Source organism: Saccopteryx leptura, chromosome 5 (assembly GCF_036850995.1).
Source record: "Saccopteryx leptura isolate mSacLep1 chromosome 5, mSacLep1_pri_phased_curated, whole genome shotgun sequence".
NCBI classification, from domain to species: Eukaryota; Metazoa; Chordata; class Mammalia; order Chiroptera; family Emballonuridae; genus Saccopteryx; species Saccopteryx leptura.
Window position 1 is genome coordinate 159,286,239 of NC_089507.1, and position 16,172 is coordinate 159,302,410.

The window sequence follows — 16,172 nt, forward strand, 5'->3', positions numbered from 1 at the left end:
TTTGTTTATATGTGTGTCTTCCCATTAGACTTGATCCTGGAGGGCAGAGACCTTTTCTTAATTATCTTTGTATCCTCAGCACCTGGCATTTTGCCTGGTACCCAGTGGCACTCAGTAAGAGTTTGCTCCACAGAAATCCTTAGTATTCAACAACTCACCACAATCACTGATCAGGACCTTTCTTGATTTTCTGCTCATGTCAAGTAAGAAAGACATTTTTGATTATACTTAAAAATTTTGCTGCCTTAATTAATTAGACCACATCATCAAATGAAGTTTGTGTGACCCTACTCCATTTACACCCCTTCTCTCCTCTTGCACCCACGAGCAAACTTTCCAAATAGTTCCACTCCAGCTTCATCAACGTCATCCCCACCCTGCTAGTGTTCTTCAAGAGCACTGGCAATTACACTGAAGAGTTCTATCAAGGGGATTTCTTGAGCCACCTTCCCTTTTGGAGTCTCATGTCACATACCTGATTTGGTTGGGACCTTCAAAAGTCTGAATCCCTGACATCCAGTGAGTACAACTTCCCCTCTCTGGAAAGCATGGAATCAACCCGATATGGTTGTTGTGGCAGTAGGCCTCCAAGATGGCTTCCAATGATCTCACTTCCTGGTGTTTGCAATCTTGTGTCCTTTCTCACATTAAACCTCTGTTGGTCTATGTTGTTCGTTGTTCGTCTGAGATTAAGTTATAAAAAACATTGCAGCTCTTGTCTTGCTCTCTCTCTCTCTCCTCTTGCTCTCTCTTCTCTCTTCCTCTCTCTATCTTCTTCTCCTTCTCCCTCTCTCATCATTTGTTGTTCCAGAAGAAATCAGCTGTCATGCTCTGGGCAGCCCTGTAAAGCGACCTATATGGCAAGGAGCTGAGGCTCCCGGCTAACAGCCATGTGAGTGGGCTTAGAAGCAAATCCTCTATCCCCCTGGAACTGTGAAATGCCTGCAGCCCCAGTGGATATCTGACTGCAACCTCATGAGAACCACCCAGCTGTACTGACCCTCAGACACTGGGTGGGATAATTAATGTTGTTCAAGCTGCTACACTTGGGGAAAATTTGTTATGCAACCATAGATAACTAATACAATTGGGCTTCTCTCTTTCATTCTAATCTTACCTTCCAATCTCCTTTAGGTCAGACTTCAGTGGTGTAAGTGGTACAACCATCAGCTGCAGATGCCCAGAGCTTACCAGTGCAAGGCACGTGACATACGTTTAGCTAGTGCAAAGCACAGCACAATATCCAACTTCCATTTTGGTTTTGAGATATGTGCCCAGAATGAGCTAGCCATATCTCCCATCTAGCCAATGGTTCTTATCAGACTTAGGATTCATCAATTGTGGTACAGAATATAAGAAACTGATTTTTTGTTTGTTTGTTTGTTTGTTTGTTTATGACAGAGACAGAGAGAGGAACAAACAGACTGGAAGGGAGAGAGATGAGAAGCATCAATTCTTTGTTGCGCCTTGACCAGGGGACTACAGCAGACCAAGTAACCCCTTGCTCAAGCCAGCGACCTGGGGTCCAAGCTGGTGAGCTTTGCTCAAACCGATGAACCCACACTCAAGCTGGCGACCTCGGGGTTTGGAACGTGGGTCCTCTGCGTCCCAGTCCGACGCTCTATCCACTGCATCACTGCCTGGTCAGGCAAGAAACAGTTTTTAAAAGAAAGTTAAAGGCTTAGCATAGTGACTGGCACACTGTAAGTACCTAACTGCTATCAGCTACTATTGATATTTTCACCAGCAGGACATCATTATTTTATATACTCTTGCCCCAACTAACAACTTTGTGGCTTTTGAACAACATGTACACGTCTACTGCTACATATTGATCTTGATTCCCAGGAAAAACAGCCTTGATTATAATGATGAGGTCATATCTGCAACCCTTTTGAAATCTTAAATTCTGTTTAATAGGATTTCTCTGCAGATTGACATACAAATATCTCAGAATACAAATATTGTTCTGACTCCTTCTAAGCCCTCCTAGGCTTTGCTAAACTTGCCTATTTTCATGTGTAAGTTCTGGTTGCTTCTAGTAAAATTTTACATTAACTACAACTCCCCGGCTAATTTTGAAATTGACCTGAAGCTATATTGACATTATCAAAGGTTTAGACTTTGGCTAGAAGATTCCTGATGCTTTCTAGGAAAATTCTCAGCCACCTGAAGAAAAATGTGTCTGATTTGCAACCTTTTCCCTGAATCGGCAATAAGTAACTCTATAAAGGATAGAAATTGTTTCTTTTTTTTTCTTTATTTTTTTAATACATTTTTAACTTTTTTTTTTTCTTTCTTTCTTTCTTTCTTTTTTTTTTTTTTTTTTTTTTTTTTTTTTTTTGTATTTTTCTGAAGTTGGAAACAGGGAGGCAGTCAGACAGACTCCCACATGCGCCCGACCAGAATCCACCCGGCATGCCCACCAGGGGGCGATGCTCTGCCCATCTGGGGCGTTGCTCTGTTGCAACCAGGGCCATTCTAGCGCTGAGGCAGAGGCTATAGAGCCATCCTCAGCGCCCAGGCCAACTTTGCTCCAATGGAGCCTTGGCTGCGGGAGGGGAAGAGAGAGACAGAGAGGAAGGAGGGGGGGGGGGTGGAGAAGCAGATGGGCGCTTCTCCTGTGTGCCCTGGCCGGGAATCGAACCTGGGACTCCTGCACGCCAGGCCGATGCTCTACCACTGAGCCAACCGGCCAGGGCAGAAATGTGTTTCTTTTTAATGAAATCGCCTAGTAAATATTTTTCAAAGATTTAGAAGTAGTGAAAAATGTTAACATAACAGGACTGTAGTGTTACACTTTGCCAGTTTAGCATTTGTCTCCAGAAGTCTAGAAGAGAAACCTTTTATCTCGACAATACTACATTCTTCCATTTATAACAGTTTCTGATTTTTAAGCAATTTCTATTCAAAACATCTTTTATTACCTGATACAAATGCGCCTTTCTTTATACAATCAGGTAACCTGGCACGCGTGCCCTTTTTTCCTTAGAACCTTTTCATCTTGAGTGCTTGATGCCTCTGACCCCACCTCCCGCCTCAGGGTGTATGTATTCTGTTTTGCTTCTAAAGGTCTCCTTTTCTCCCACATTTTAACCTGTAAGTTGCTCAAGACCTCTTGAAAGTAAGTAGGTGACATGTCTTAAATAAATAAAAATAAATTGATGTGTTTCTGACTAGTTGCAGATGAATGGAATTTCTAAGAAATCAGCCACAGATTAAATATCAAAGGGGGAAACTTCACTTACAGGAAGCCCATGCATCCTTTTGTAATGCAAACTAGCAAATCCTTCTGTTTTATCATTTTAGATTTCCTATTTTGTATTTTCTTACAACAAGATGCACCTGGACCAGATGGTGGCTTTTATCATAGACTTAGGCTTTTTTTTAAGATCCTTGGTAAATGATCAGTGGGTACCTTGAGTCCAGGCCCTATTGCCTTTCAGTTCCTTGTTGCCTCAGATTCCTTGGGGACAGTGCCTCGGGCCAATGTGTTGACAATCATGTCTCCACTGGACAGGACCTCACAAATTCTTCCTCCCAGACCCACTGCACAGAATTCTAGTAAAGATAAATGTGAAGATAAAATACAGTGTCGCATATTCCATAGAACCCAAAATAGCTGAAACCATTAGATACTTCATGCTGAAAACATTTATCTCAACCCCCGAGAGTGCCTGAAGCTTGATTTCCAACAGCTCCTTCTTCGGGGAAAATAGTGAAGGTGTTCCCTGGTGGGATGGGGGCGGAAGGGGGGTTGCCTTTTGCTTCTGAGCAACATAGGCAGCCTCAGCTTTGGAGATATGGAAATAAACAATAACTCTTGAGCTAGAGCCTGGACCTGGCCACATTTATTAAATAGCTGATGTAAATAAGATTTGCTGCCAGAGGCTCTGCGTTGTGGTCCCTCTGCCTCCTGCTGTGTCCCCGCACAGCCCATGTGGACTGTGACACTCTCTCAGGGCTGCAGTGAGTCCTGGCAGAAGGCAGAGAGCACAAGAGTCTCTCTGCAAGATACAGCCACCTACCCTGCCTGGGTGATCATTGTCTTGGCCCAATTCAGGGCTTCAAAATGATCATACCAATGACATGGTCCTGGCCCTAAGTTCTGCTAACAGTGGCACCAACGGATTCTGGAGTCAAACAGGGAACAGGCGGGCCCCTTACCTCTTTTTTCCTAAAAACAGCTCAAAAATGTGGTTATGCAACAGACTATAAGCATTCAATCGTCTCTCAAAAATCTCCTGATTTTTCCCTTTAGTGAGCCTGCTTCAGTGAGAGAAAGGATCCTCTAACACTCAAACACAATTTTCCTTACAACCTATCACTCCAATCATTTGGGTCTCCTTTTTGCACTTGCTCACAGAAAAACACTGGCTTCTTCTTAAACATCGAAAATGAAAGTGAACAATTCAACACCCGATAAATATGTATTGAGCAATCATTAAATCCATTTCTTCAACCACCATGGATGAAGAATCACTTTATCAATGGGGAGAGTAGATGCCACTCTCTGAAAATGCTCCAGCCGTGTCTCCTGTCTCCTGTCGGTTTGGAAGTCAGAACCATCCAGGGAAATTGTTACTGGCTCTGTCTCATTAACACTCCTGCGACCTGCAAACAAGCGGCAAGGAAAAAAAGGTGCTGAATTCCTGCTGTTGAGAATGCCAAAAAAAAGACACCACTGGTTTCATTCTGAATCTTAGAAATTAGCAGCTCACTGATTTGGGCAAAGGAGGTAAATACACTCTCATTTTCACCCTATGGAAGTGGCTGTTAATGAGTGATGTTTCCGAAAGTGTGATACTGTGATGAGCCCCCCAACCCCGGGACCTACTGCCTCTGCCCTCCTGGGAAGCCCCTACCTTCCCCTCTGGCTGGTCTGGGCTCCTCTGGTCCAGTCTGAGACCTGCCTCCTCCAGGAAGACAGCCCAGCTCTTACAGATCATCCCTTGCACCCCCACAACTGAGCACAATCCTATGTTTCTTGATAACAACCTCTGTTACCTTAACCTCTGTCAAGAACAAGAACCTAGTCCTTCATTCGGCTGCCTCAGTCCATTTTGAGGAACAGGCAGGGTACAAATGAGTGGAGTGTGAACCACCTTAGAACTTCCCTGTATTCCTGAGAGCACCCAGCACAGCGCTGAGCACGCAGGAGGTTCTCAGCAAATAGCTGATTGATTAGTATGTGCCTTTGTGACACATCACAGAGCACGGTGGCTACAGTGAAAATTCAGCAGCTGTGACTTCTTACTTCCTGCTTTAATCAACGCTGTAGGGTTAAAAGGCTGAGCACACAGTAGGTGCTAAATAGATTTTTATGGATTGATTAATCACTGGAGGGACAATGACTTATGTAGGATTTATTAATGATTTGATGCCAAATGGGGGTTGTTTTAGTGAAGCATAATGTTAGAAAGACAAAACAGCAAACACGAAACTCCATTCGGCGGAGAGGCAGGCTCTTATTCTGTTTATGCCCACTGAGCTCTTGGAAACAGATGTCCTCTCAGGCCCGAGGGCTGCTGATGAGATGTCCACCTTCCAAGTGACCTGTGTGGTCAGTAATCAAAGAGATGCTTTTCCCTCTTTTACATCAGTCCTCTGGATCCTAAGACTGATTTCCAGTTCTGGGTCCAGTCCTGGCTGCTGATAAAAGGCAAAATCAGCATCCACTGTGTCTACTCAAAGGGAAAAGCACTGGGCTAATGACAAAAGAAATAGCATTCATGCGTTGAGTGTGGTGGAAAGACAAGAAGCTTTGCAACTAACTACACTCAGATTCCAGCTCAGCCACTTCCTGGCGGTGTGATTATAGGAGATCGCCTATCCTCTCTGTGACTCAGCTTTTGGAGCTGATAACACTAATTTCACAAGTTGCTGTAATGATTAATAAGATATCATGGGTAGAATACCTGGTATAATGCTTGGCAGGTAGTAGCTACTGAATAAATGATTATTTTGTTGTGGTTATTCTTAGAAATGCAAATAAGGAGCAAAGTCCTTCTGAGCCCCAGTGAGCATGTGTGGCACTCCCTGATGTGGCTTCCTTTGGTGCCTCTCTAGGTGACAATTGTAGTCTTCCCAGCACAAAACCCTTGTCTGATTGACTGCACAAATAATGATCTATGGCCTTAGCAGGGACTGGATGTCCTGGAGCATTTCAGTCTACTTACTTGTGTATTCTAAGTCCACACCTTCACAATCCATCTGCTTGGAGTATATACATTAGTCCTGATCCAGAGCCCAGCTTGAGGCATTATGATCAGGGTGTCAGGATTGGGGGAGGGGGGGCATTTGAAGCACACTTCACAGTGCTGATCATGTGTTTTGTGGTAAAAATCTTTGACCAGGGCTGAAGAAGTTCCTATGTACAACACCCAACAAATCTCATGTACTATGTTGAGATTATGCCAAGCGTGAACCGCATCCTATATACCACAGGGCAGCGAATAATCCAGAACACATCCCAGATCCCAGCAAGAGAGAAAATCCATAACACATAGATCAAGTTTATGTTGCCAAGACCCTGGGGGAACTGGGGCAGATGACTTGAACACAATGCTCCAGATGAAATAGTGCTCATGTCTAGACTCTAGCAACCTTTCCTAAGCAGCTGTGACCAAACCCAACAGCTCCCAGCTAGGCGGAGCCACACTGCAGAGGAAGATCTTGGCTTCAAACTCTGGAAATTCTTATTTGCATTCAGGCTCTGGGATGGAAGAAGGGTGGGGTGAGGAGAGGGTAGACAAGCCCACTGTGATTCTAATTCACATAGCTTTTCTCAGTCTCCTGATGAGCTGGACCTCCCAGTGAGCTGTTATCAAGCTCCAACCCCAGAAGCATTGCAACAATCCAGGGCCAGGACTCTAGGCACCACCGAGGCCAAAGGAGGTCCTCCTCTCTGAGCAAGCGGGCTTAGCACAGCCTCTCTACTCTGATCAAGCCAGCAGGGAAACTGGGAGAATCCTTATACCTGCACCAGAAATGGGGCTGAGGAAAGATTCTTTGATGCATAGTTTCTTCTTTCACTAGAGGATCATTCAAAATGATCTGCAAGACATAGGATTGATTCAGATCGCCAGATCATAACCGATCCCAGACCCTGCAAACCTTAGACACATTTTCATATCGCCTATAGCTGAATTATGTGCTGCTCCAGAACGTAGAGGGGGAAGGGGATTCCTGCAAGCTCCAGAACGTAGAGGGGGAAGGGGATTCCTGCAAGCTCCAGAACGTAGAGGGGGAAGGGGACTCCTGCAAGCTCCAGAACGTAGAGGGGGAAGGGGACTCCTGCAAGCTCCAGAACGTAGAGGGGGAAGGGGATTCCTGCAAGCTCCAGAACGTAGAGGGGGAAGGGGACTCCTGCAAGCTCCAGAACGTAGAGGGGGAAGGGGACTCCTGCAAGCTCCAGAACGTAGAGGGGGAAGGGGACTCCTGCAAGCTCACGGTGGGTGGTCCGTGCCGAGCACTTCAGGGAGCATGAATGGACACTGACTCACCGGTGCCCTTGTTCTCCTTCTCTCTGCCTTGTGTTGACTGAGATCTTACCTGTGTATCTTTTGAAAATCCCAGGTAATCCCTGTTTCTCCCTTTTCCTGCCTACATTACTCTTCTATCATTTTTCATGCACCATTTTCAGAATTCAGCATTCAAACCACATCTATGTTCCCCTTCAGGTGTTCCAGGGACCTTGATGAACTCGCCTGCCCTGGCTGCCGCCCTGCTCCCCCTTCAGAGCACCCTCTGTCATCCTCTCTAAATGACACACCACTTTTCCTGGCAGACCCACCATCAAGGGTGGATTCCTCTCTGTAGTGCTTTGCTCTGTCCCCTCCCCTGCCCCCCAGGCTTCAGACACCAAAACTTCATTCGATTATTTTTTTCCAGGAAATGCAGTTACTCTAACACCAACAGGCCATTTCCCTGGTGTCCTCATTCCCTTTCACTGACATTCCTCCTGCTACCCTCAGTAGATTATTATTATTTATTATTTATCAGCCGCCACACTGTACTCTGCTTCCTACAAGATATGAAAGAAGACACAATCCCTGCACTGAGTTTACAGCCAAGGAGAGCAGAGGCCTGGATTCACGTATCACAGGAGTGAGCTGAGAGGAAGGGATTTTACCGGCCAAGTCCTTCCTCAGGCTGCCTTGGCAGTGGGGGCGGGGCCTGCGGAGCCCGCCCCAGGCCGGCTCCTCCCAGTTATTGCCCCAGAGCCAGGGGCTCCCTACCTAACCACACCCCCACACCCCCAATACTTTCTCTCTCTCTCTCTCTCTCTCTCTCTCTCTCTCTCTCTCTCTCTCTCTCTCTCTCTCTCTCCCTCCCTCCCTCCCTCCCTCCTTACATACAAGCTCAGGCCTCAGCATCATTGCCAAAGGATGTGGAAGGAGGTGAAGTGGGAGAGGGCGTTGACGCCTACAAGCCTTTTACATTTAGATGAGGGGTGAGAAATAGGGGTGACAGATATTTCTAATGAAATTCAAAAGTAGATTAGAGGGAGGTCTGGGAGGAGGGAGAGGTCAAGGAATAATATTCAGACCTAGAGAGTTACTAGTAAAGGTGAGACTGATGTTGAAAAGTTCTGGCGAAGAGGAAAAGCCCTATTCGGGCTCTCCTATTCGGGTTGAAGTTAGGGTCTGTGAAGACAGCATGTCTAGACACAGAGGTGGTAGGACTAAGGAAGTTAAGTTTAGGCCGTGTGGGAGACTTAGAAGTGGGGCGCTGGACAGTGTAGACAATGCAAGGCCGGGGTGGCGTGAGTAGGGGCTGTCTAAACAGAGAGGTGGGTGGATTTAAGACGGTCAGTGTAAACTGGGGAGATCGAGTCGGGACAGACTCAAGAGGGTCGGTGGTCAGGATCTGAAAGACTAGCGGTGGTTCTTCAGAGGTTGGGACAATTCCTGCTCCTCTCCGTGGCTGGAGTGTTAGAGGGAGGGCGGAAACTGAAAGACGATTGGACTTTTCGTTCTCAAACTTTTCTGCCCGTTTCCTCAGATGTTGGGAGTAGACCAGGAGCTCTGCCGCGGTTCAGTCCCCCACCCTGGGCCGGCGGGGCAGGAGGCCGGGACCGAGCAGCCAAGCCCCTCGCTGCGCATCTGCCGGAGCGGCCACCGAGCCCGGCGAGCCAGGAGCCACGGCAGGAGGGCGGGGGCGGCGGACGGACGGATGGACACAGCCGCCAGCACTCAGCCCCGACCGGGCTCGCGGCTGCCGGGGGTCCCTGGGGCGCCGGGAGCAGCGCCGGGTGCCCTGCCGGGGGCGCCCCGCCTCCCCGCCCTTCCACCCCCGCCCACTCGGGCGCCGGCGATTGGCTCCGCCCGCCCCTGGCTGCGCGCCGAGGCCCGCCTCCCTCGCAGCTAAAGCAGACGGTACCCGAAGCGGAGCAAGCCAGAAGGGAGCATGGTCCCCGCGCCGCGGCCGCGCCAGCCCCCGCGCCGCCGCCGCTGTCCCCGCCGCCGAGGACCTCGCTGCAGCTCCAGCCCCGGCCCCGGCCCCGGTCCCGCAGCGCCCGCCAGCAGCCCCCGCGGCCGCCGCGCCTGAGCGCAGCCCCCGCCCGGAGCCCGAGCCCCGAGCCCGGAGCCAGCCCAGCCCCGCGGCCGCCGCGGCTGCGGGGAGAGGGCGGGGGCGATGCTGCCGGAGCCGCCGCCGCCGCCGCCGCCGCCGCCTCGGTGAGAGCCGCGCCGCGCGTAGCCGCACAGGCTGACAGGCTGAAGGACTGACTACCCTCTCCGGGCATCCTCCCTGGGCTGCCGGGAGGCGGCGGTGGAGGAGGAGGAGAAGGACTAGGGGAGAAGGCGGGCAGCAGGAACGCGAGGAGGTGGACCTGGATCCGTTTCTCCCGGCCAGGACCCGAGCGGCCCCAGCCACCGCTACCCGCCGGCGCCGTCTGCTATCCATCAGCCCTCCTGAGCCCACCCGCGACCCCCGACTCCCGACGCGTTGGGCCGGGGCTGGAGCCGCGCGGCAGGAGGTAAGAGCCGAGCTCGAGCGCCACGGATGCGGCGCCGGGGACCTGGGGTCCTGACCGCCGCGCGGGGCCGGGCCGGGCACGGGAGCGGGGCCCGAGAACCCGGAACGCTGGGCTCGGCTCCCGCGGTGGCGGCGGCGGCGCAGGAGCCTCCCGAGTCTGGACTCGCCAGGCTGCAGGAGCCCTTGCGCCTGCGCTGCTACAGTGGGGGGAAAACCGGGGGGAAAAAACTTCCTGCCCCCCGGGTGTATATGCCCCCGGGCTGCCCCGGGCCAGTGTCGCGGAGATGCTGGAAGCGAGTGTCACTCCCGGCCCCGGGGCAGTCCCCTGGCTGGGCCCGCAGCGCGCGTCCCTCTCTAGGCCACCTCCCCTGAGAGGCCCAGGGCCCGGGCCGTGCTGGGGGCCAGGAGGAGGCACCCGAGAGCTGGACCCTGGGGGCGGCCGTGCGCCCTGCCCGTTGGGAAGGTGCGCACCTCTGTACAGCGAAAAGCCAGGTTAGGGTTTCTGCCCTCTCCCGTCCTCAAACCCCGCAGTTGGGGACCGGGTCTCTTTACTTAATCCCAAGTAACTTTCGAGGTAGAGGAGCTTGAAAACCATCGGGAAGGGACCCGCACAGGCCTTGTTGTGACCCCCCCACACACCCTTAACACCTGGTGGGTGCCACAGTGTTTGGGGGCGCGGAAAGGCCAGCTTGCGAGGGTGGCGAGGATGCGGTGTCAGGTAGGGAGGGGTTGTTTATGTATGGGATAGTGTGGACTGGGAGATGTGCAATGTCGGAGTATAGACGCGCACCCCGCTTTTCTCGGGGGAGTGCAGGATGGTCGAGGGCTCACGTCCCGGTCTCCGGGGCCTGGAGTGCGCTGAGGGTTGTCTGCGGTCGGTCGTAGCTCGCGTGAGGACTCCGGGCAGCCCCGACCCCCAGCCCCGGGGGACGGGGCGCGCTCACCGAGAAGCGTAGGCTCGAGGCAGCTCCCGGGGCAGGTCGAGTCTGCGCTGGCTGGGGAAGGCGGGGACACGCTGCTAGTCTGCTGCGGTCGTCACGGAGGAGGGGATGGGGGCAAAGAGCGAGTCTCAGATGCCTGGGTCCGCCTGCTGTGAAGCCAGTTGTCATTCCTAGGCTCTGGAACCCAACAGTAGTCACAATCTGTTGGCGGGTCCTCCGGCAGGTCCCCAGGGATGCTGATGGGTGAGGAGCCGCCGCCTCTGCCATCGCTGCTGCTCTGCAAACGCTCTTCTCGCTCCCTACGGTGCTTGCGCCACGGCGCGCCCCGGGCGAATCGTGGACGCAGGTATTTATGTAGCATTAGGCGAGACCTTGGCGCTGGAGGGACCGCACCGCTGAGGACGCGGAGCTGCTGCTGCCCGCCAAACTTCCACTTCGTCAGCTCAGGGACATTCAGGCTCCACTGCTTGCGGCTCCAACTCGAGTCAACCAAGTTACGGTGGGATTTGGAATCCTCTTGCAGTGACAGGTCTGTCCTGTTTACAGCTGCCTTTATCCTAATTTCAGTCTCTTAAAAGTCATCTGTCTACTCACTACAGAGTTCTCCCTTTGGTCTGATCTCTAACTCAGCCCTGGAAGGGCAGAGTTAAGGATTTATTTCAGTTTAGGACGAATGGTATCAGAGTTCATTAGCATCATTCCTGATGTAATAAAAAATTACATTGGGGGTGTGTAAAGCTAACTTTCTCACTCTTTTGGGGGAAGGATCGTGAACAATTTTATAGATTGTTCATCCTGACACTGGTCAAAACATCTGATAACACATAGGTGAATACTTTACACGCTGGGTGGTATGGATGTATTTGAGTAAGTCATGTATTCTAGGTGTTTTTACAGGTGTGCCACTTATGAATATAGACTTGGACCCACAGATTGTTCTGGGTGCATTTGATTTATTATTCTGCTGTAAAATTAGAGGACTATTAGCATATGTACCCTTAAACTCTATATGAATTTAATGGCATTTAAATTGGTTTATGGGCTGATGCATTTAACCCATTTTAATAACTTTTCTGCACAAGCATCTAATAAGCCATATTTGTCCGTGATTAAGAAAAACGTTTTCTTCTATGCCTTCTCTCCATTTGTAGCAGTTAACAGAAATTTGTAAGTCTCTAACTTTCATCTGCAAGCAGCAATCCAAACAAAATACCTAGAGTTGTACTGAAATAAAATATCCTATGGTAGCCATGGTAACAAATAGATTAAGGGTTATTGGTTTTCATCTGTATGTGGTGGGGGGAGGAATCTCGTGTTGTGTCTTTTTAATTATGTTTCTAATGAGTGGTGGTCATACTTCAAGTACTCAGTGTGGAAGATAAGCAAGGCTGCGAATTCAGTTTTGTGGAAGGTTTATTGGAACAAAGACTTGTAGAGCCCAAGAGGATGACTTCTGCTAACTGCAGCTCCTCATATCCAGAAAGCAAATGAATAAAACCTTTCTTGTATTTCAAGTAGTTGAGAACTGAGTCAGTTTCTTTAAGATAAAGAAACATATTTCGCTTTTAAGCTCTTATTAAACGAACCCTTTAAATCCAGCATCTGTTTTCTAGGAATAAACATGTTAGAAGTGTGGATGTTGCTGTGGATTGAGTGTTACAGTTGTTATCCACACCTGTCAGTCTAAGTGAGGCATATCATTAGTCTATTCAAATCTTGTCTATTTCAATATTCATGTATTTCCATGGTGATCCATTCCATCTTTGTTTACTTAGCCAACCTTACAAATCTTTGGCATCAATCTCAGTTGTGTCATCTATTTTTCTTTTAATTATCGATTTGGCTGCAAATCATTCCCACTTAATGCGTTTTCTATTTCCCCTTCTAGTTCTCAAAAGTTTACTCTATTCCTTGTTACACACAGTTATAAAGGGGTTAAATTTTTTAATAGACCCAAATAACACCACTGGTGCTAATGTAATTTTTTAGCATCTTATTTGATATGTGTGCACGTGCGTGTGAACACACACACACACACACACACGGGTATTTTCTTTCTTCCTGCCGGCTTATGGTAAAGCTGTCTCGCTTTATGGCCCGGCGACGTCAATCCAATCCAGCAGAACTGACTAATGTTTCTCATTTCTTTCTTCCTTGTTTTCTTTTCTTCTTCTTCCTCCTCCTCCTCTTCTTCTTCTCCTCCTCCTCCTCCTCCTCCCCCCCCCCTCCTCCTTCTTCTTCTTTTTCCCAAGCCCGTGTGATTCAAGGACTTTTTTATATCTGACTCAAACAGATTTTAGGACTTTAGTTTATTAGAATGGGCCTGTTCTTCTAGGATCTTTTATTTCCCAGTAGTAGTCAAAGACGGAAGGTCTGGAGCACCAGAATTTTCAAATGCAGTATACATTTAGTCACAGAATAGTGCATCCCTAGGATCATAGTAACCTTGTAAGTTCACTGAACAGGCAGTTTTGCTTAAAGTGAGTGATGATTTGCTCACCTGCTTTCAACTTTGCTTTCTAATGATGCAAGCCCATGCTAATCACACCCTGTATTCTTCAGAAATATGAAGGTGAGCATCAGTACGCTACTGGCATGTTAGAATCAGGCGAAGTAATTGGAACACTTAAGTTCAAAGTCAGATGGAGAAATGGAATTATTAGCAACCTTGTGATTCTATAATCAGTCAACTAAGTGTCTACTTGGGGGGTGGGGGAGAAATATGTGAATAAGAAAATCTGGCCAGTGGTTGCAGCAGTTGAAAACACACCAAGGCAAAGACCATGTAGGATGACGAGAGAACACAAACTCTCTTGGCAGACAGAAATGTCACCTGTAGACCCAAGTGTTTAAAGCTAGAAGAATATTTGCTGTTTGTGCAGAACTCATTTCTTATTTCTCAGGAAATTAGGGGTCACTTTCTAATATGCAATATTGCTAACAATCTCTGGAAAGTATTTTCATTTAAAGTAATTTTAGCGTAGAAATGTTCGTCATAATTTTGGTGAAGAAGGGAAAATGTGTCTGAATTCTCTACCTGCTCATTGGATCAGAAACACTGAGACCAGGACCTCTCCAGAAGCAGACTCTGTGTCTGCCTACGGCGGCCACATACATGCTTCCTTTCCCAAAGTTCTTGGTCAGAAAGGTATTCTGTACTTTCTTCAACGAAATCACTTGAAAACAGGGACAATGAAGCTGCAAATTGAGATGAAGGAAGTTGATCACTTTCAGCACAGTTATTCATGGGATGAACTTGATTATCTCGGGACATTTCCTCCTCTAGGGTGAGGAGGGGGAAATTTCTCATTTCCTGTGGGAGGATGTATGCATAAAATTCAAAGGGTTCAGAGACTCTTAATCTGCAACCTTCAACGAGGATTGGGAAACTACTAGAACAGGAATGGTTGAGGATTATTACATTACAGGATCGCATTTGGGCCATGACATCAACTCCCCAAATATTTTAAGGCATTTATAATTATTTTACAATTATATTATAAATATATAATTAATTGTTTCTAATTACTTTATAGAGTTTTGAAATTTTTAAATCATGGACTCTTTTAAAGATATCTATCTATCTATCTATCTATAGATATATATATATATATACCCACACACACACACAAATATATATCCTGCCACTTTTATTTCTTTAAGTTGTGGTTTAAAAGCCCACATAAACATAAAATTAACCACCTTTACTATTTTAAGTATTATACAGTTCAGTAGGGTGAATGTTCACGTTGTTGTGCAAGGAAGGGATCTCCAGAATTATTTTACCATGCAAACTGAAACCATTGACCACTAGCTGCGCAATTCCCTCTCACCAAGACCCCAGCAACGCCGTTCAACTTTCCTTTATGAACTTGACTTCTTTAGCTGCCTCATATAAGCGGACTCTTAGAAGTTTATGAACATGGGTGTGCAGATATCTCTTCGAGGGCCTGCTTTCAATTCTTTTGGGTATATACCCAGAAGTGGGGTTGCTGTATTCTAATACTTTTTACATTTACTGTATTTGTTGATCTGTTATTTAAGAGATTTGATGAAAATGCTGTCAACAGACCACAGATAAAGGATGCACAGTCACAGATGTAACTGACATTTGTTCTACTTTTTCTGGGCGTACATTTCCTTGCAAATCTCTCCAGTCTCTCATGCGTTGCTTTTCGGGCTTGCCGAAGTGCCTACCATATTGCAGAGCGGGCAAAGGCAGGGGCTTCATGTCAGAGTTCAAGTTCAATCTCCGGTGCCTGCTAGCTGTGTGACCTTGGAAAGATCCTTGATCTCAGTGAGCTTCAGTTTTGTTTTGTTTTGTTTTTATGGAAATGGAGGTAATAACTGTGGTTGCAATAACCCCAATAAAACCTGTGTTACAGTATCTGGCCTGGAGCAGTGCCCTAGAAAGTGCTCTAGAAAGGAGAGCTTAAGTCACAGTCATAGAAGAGGCAGCAGCAACCCTGGAGATCTCAGAAGCTGTAGACACCCATCCTGTTCAATTGGATCGTAAACATTTTCATGGAATGCCGAATGTGTATACACTGTAGTCTGAGTCTCATTATCGGTACTTATTCTAAAATGCATAAGAGATTTGCATCACAGTTGCAATAGTTCAAAATATCCTTGAGTGGATTTGACATGGACTTTTAATTCTGTTTTTAGTATCATAATTTTAAAATTGAAGTGGATTCTAGAGTTCAGCTAATCCACCTATTATTCAATCACCAAACCTGTATCAAGCCCCAACAACAACAACAATAATAATAATAAAAGCTCCCAGTTATGGCTGCCCACTCTATTTTAGTACTTTACATATATTAACTCTAATCCTTGAGGCAACTCTGCAAGGTAGGGATAATCCACATTTTACAAGTGAAGATGAGACTCAGAAAGATAATCAACTGGCCTGAGGCCACCAGTCTTGCCACATTATACAACTGGGTTTGAACCCAGATCCATCAGCTGCCAGTCTGGCCATTTTTTCGTGTGTGTGTGTGTGTGTGTGTGTGAACAAGGGTGTGCAGATATCTCTTTAGATGTGTGTGTGTGTGTGTGTGTGTGTGTGTGTGTGTTTGTTTCTAACACTCCAGACTGGGTCTCAGTGCATTGGCACCACCTCACATTGCCTGTTATGTGCCTGATACTGCCTTGCCTATGCCAGTTAACATTAACATAGAGAGAAGGTGAGCTTAAATAAAATATTTACCGGGTCTGACCAACATTCATCATACTTTTGGGCTTGCC

General features: G+C 47.7%; 1 protein-coding gene across 2 annotated transcripts in view; it reads left to right on the forward strand.

Annotated features, from left to right (window-relative positions):
- Nucleotides 1–9,720: 9,720 nt before the first annotated feature.
- Nucleotides 9,721–16,172, forward strand: part of KLHL29 (kelch like family member 29) — a 300,305-nt gene continuing 293,853 nt past the window's right edge. For both annotated transcript variants that reach the window (XM_066386309.1, XM_066386310.1), the window contains exon 1: nucleotides 9,721–9,982. The gene's annotated coding sequence lies outside the window, so the exon portion shown is untranslated. The remainder of the gene's footprint in view (nucleotides 9,983–16,172) is intronic.